Raw genomic sequence first — 3999 nt, 5'->3', positions numbered from 1 at the left:
TTCCACTCGGAGGCTTAGCTGCAGCGTCGTGCTCGCCTAAGTTATAAAAATCTTACCGAGTGAAGAGCAACCCTCTCACTCGGGGGCTTAGATGCAGCCCTGCGCTCGCCTAAGTTACAAAAATCCTACCGAGTGAAGAGCGACCCTCTCACTCGGAGGCTTAGCTGCAGCCCAGTGCTCGCCTAAGTGGACTAAAGAATAAGTCGATTACGGTACAGGCACCTTGCTTTGAACCTGCAAAAGACATTCCGAGCCGAAGGCAATCATATTCAAGCGCCAAATTCAAGTTTGAATCGATATCTAAAGGAACCGAAAGTGCTCGGGCGTCAAGCCTGTTAAGGTTTGTCGGTTACAATTCCACTCGGCATACCGAGGCAAATTTAAAGTGTCGAGCCAGAAGAAGTTTTTTACCCCTCCTGTGGAGGGCTGGAAGGTGCAACAAATTCATCAAGGTCAATTCCGTCGGCGATCCGAGTGGCAGCTGCAAGGAAAGTCTCCATAAAGGACCTGAAGTCGTGCTTCTTGGTATTGGCCACCCGAAGGGCCGCCAGCTTCTCCTCTCGTGCATCTTTGCAGTGGACTCGGGCCAGACACAGAGCGACATCTGCACCACACCGAGCCGAGGACTTCTTCCACTCCTGCACTCGACTAGGGATCGCGTTCAAGCGGGCCATCAGCGACTCAAGGTCATTCTGAAGTGTCTCCTCAGGCCAGAGCGTCGAGTCGATGCGAGATGTGGCGGCCTTCAGCCTTGCGAGATAGTCCACGACAGCTGCGACACGAGACTCCAGTCGGAAAACATCCATGGCAACTTCGTCGTTCACCGGAGAATTGACGGGGTCAAGGTTTGGCTCTAGTCGGCTGGTTTCCTCTTCAAAGTTTTGACAAAATTCTGCAAGGGTGATCACTAAGTCAAGGGGATAGTCGAATGGAAGAAGCCACAGTTGGAAATATTTGCCAAACATGGAGGTTTACCTTCAAGCATAAGAAACAGCTTCTTGGCAAGGCCACTCAGGAAGGCCTCCAGTTCAGTTTTCTTCTCAGTCAATTTGCTGACTTGGTCGGTCAAGGCAGCTTTGTCAGTTCTCAGTCGACTGACTTCCTTGTTGGCAATCCCAAGAGCAGTTTTCAGATTGGTATTGTCTTGTTCGAGCTTGGTGACTGAAGCTAACTTCTCGTCAGCAAGCTTGATCTTCTCAGCTAGCTCAAGGTCTTTCTTCTGCTGGGCCTCCCTTACCTTACTTGCAAGTTACAGCGAGATCAGATGCCGAAACAAGCAAGGGGAAAAGCAGTCGTCAGGGTCTCACCAAACATACCTTCGGTCTCCTCCTTTGCCTTTGTCAGCTTCTCCTGAACCAGCTTCAAGCTCAGCTCGACTTGAGTATGTTTTTGTTCCAGCTCTGAGTAGCGAGCCACAAGATCACAGGAGTTCTGCGAAGAACCAATCGACTAAACGTCAAATGTAACTCACTTCCGAGTGAAAAAGGGAAAAACACACGTTTCTAAGACTACAGCCGAATACAAGCATTCGACCGTAGTCTCGGGGACTACACCCAGTGGGTGCACTCAGCGTGCCCCCACTAATCCTGTTGAAGACAAAGTCGACCAGTCGACCTCAAAAAAAAAAACAGTGTGCGAGACGCATTCTCTAAGACTGTGATCAACTGCAAGCAGTCGACCACAGTCTCGGGGACTACACCCAGTGGGTGCACTCAGCGTGCCCCCACTGGTTTGCGAAATCCAGTCGACCAGTCGACTGACAGAAAGATTGACATCATAAAGCCTAAGGCCGACTGCCAGCAGTCGACCTTAGCCTTGGGGACTACACCCAGTGGGTGCACTCAGCGTGCCCCCACCGGTTTGCGAAATCCAGTCGACCAGTCGACTGACAGAAAGATTGACATCATAAAGCCTAAGGCCGACTTCCAGCAGTCGACCTTAGCCTTGGGGACTACACCCAGCGGGTGCACTCAGCGTGCCCCCGCTAACACGGAGTTTATTCGACACACCCAGTGGGTGACTAATATAAATTCCGGAAAAGAAAAGTTTTTGGTAGCATATCCAACAGAACAAACAGCGGTCGACTGACCTGGACATTGCTTTGGAGGGCAGAACTGGCGTCATAAGCTGCCTGGCTCGCGTCCCGGATGGTCTTCAGCTGCTCCATCATGAGTCCCGCCTGGCGTATCGCCTCCTTCGCTGCGCCAGCTTGGTCCTCTGGGACGTGGTGTGTCATGAAGAGGGAAGGCTGCTGAGCACTCGTCAGTGGATTCGCGAAGGTCACCGTGTGTCGAGTGGTGTTCTCTTCCTCCACAGTCAGAATTTCAGGCGCCGGCACATCCTGAGGCACCTTACTGGCGGACGCTTTCCGACTCCTCCTGTGCTTCAGCGGCTCTTCATCCTCATCATCATCGGGAAGATCGATAACAGTGTTGGGTGGAGCTGCGGAGAAGGATCAGGATCAGAGATCGCGAGTTAGTCGACTAAGAATGGTATTAAGAACACAGTACCTGGATTCGAAGTTGCTGCATCCTCCATCTCGTGGTCATCGGCCCGGGCCGAGGTCTCAGAAGTAGCAGCACTGCAACTCCAAAGGATCAGTCGACTAACCTCAGCGTCGACCAGAGATAAAGTTCGCACAGAATAAGAAAATATGAGCAACACAATTACCCTGATATGGTGGGGATGGACACCTTCATCTTCGGCAGGAGCTTGGTCGGCTTCGATGAGGCCGCCCTGGGCTGCTTCGGCGCCTTTTCAGTCGGCGCCGGAGAGGTGGTCCGAGGGCGCTTGGTCGACTGAGTGGCGGTCGCAACCCCCTTACCACGTTCGGTCGAAGGGTCGTGGACAAGCTTCGACCGCCTTTCTGAGCGCGGTGGAACGACCTCCTCCTCCTCTTCTTCCTCGTCCTCGATGTCATCTTCATCACCTTCATCATCGTCATCGTCGTCATCATCCCCTGCAGCATCCGAGTCCCATTCCTCCTCTTCCTGGCTCTCGCCCCCGCTCGCCTCGCCTTCCTCAGTCGAAGCTTGTGCCCCATTGGGCATCGAGTACAGCTCGGTGAAGGCCTAGCAGATGCCCAAACAAGGATCAGTCGACCAGTCGACAGGGTTAGCAGAAATGAATACGACGAGGACACAATGGAAAGCAGAGCAAGTGTACCTTGTTTGGGTCGCTGTTGTGGTCGAGTGGAGGAATCCTTCTGGCTCCGCGCGGGTTGTCCCTGTTTCCGGTAACGGCTGCCATCCATCTTTCCAGAGTGGCATCGTCGACTTCTTCTGGATGGACTCTAGTCTTGTCTTCGGGCCCACAGTACAACCACATGCAGTGGCTCCGGAATTGAAGGGGTTGGATGCGACGCCTGAGGAAGACCTCCAGAAGATCCATGCCCGTCACCCCCTCCCGAACCAACTGCACCACACGCTCCATCAACATCTTCACGTCGGCTTTCTCCTCCGGAATCAGCTTCAGAGGGGAGGGCTTGTTCACTCGGTCCATGGTAAACGGAGGGAGTCCACTCGACTGCCCTGGCGTCGACTGGACCTGACAGTAGAACCAAGTCGACTGCCAGCCTCTGACGGACTCGGGAAAGGACATGGGCGGGAAGGTGCTATTATTCCTCACCTGAATCCCCAGGCCCCCACACATTTGGACGACTCGGGTCTTCTCATCACCTGGGCTCGCCTTCTTCACGGTCTGAGAGCGACACGTGAAGATACGTTTGAACAAACCCCAGTGCGGTCGACAGCCCAAGAAACCCTCACACATGGACACGAATGCAGCAAGATAGGCAATGGAGTTTGGGGTAAAGTGGTGGAGCTGCGCTCCAAAGAAATTCAAGAAGCCACGGAAGAAAATGCTTGGCGGCAAGGAAAACCCACGATCAACATGAGTGGCCAGAAGCACACACTCACCCTCTTCTGGCTGTGGCTGCCACTCCTTCCCCGGCAACCTCGCAGCTCCGTGAGGGATCAAGCCCTCGTTGGCCATGTCGAG

This window comes from Triticum aestivum, chromosome 4B, assembly GCF_018294505.1.
Source record: "Triticum aestivum cultivar Chinese Spring chromosome 4B, IWGSC CS RefSeq v2.1, whole genome shotgun sequence".
Classification (NCBI taxonomy): Eukaryota; Viridiplantae; Streptophyta; class Magnoliopsida; order Poales; family Poaceae; genus Triticum; species Triticum aestivum.
Note: the sequence above shows the minus strand (reverse complement) of the source record.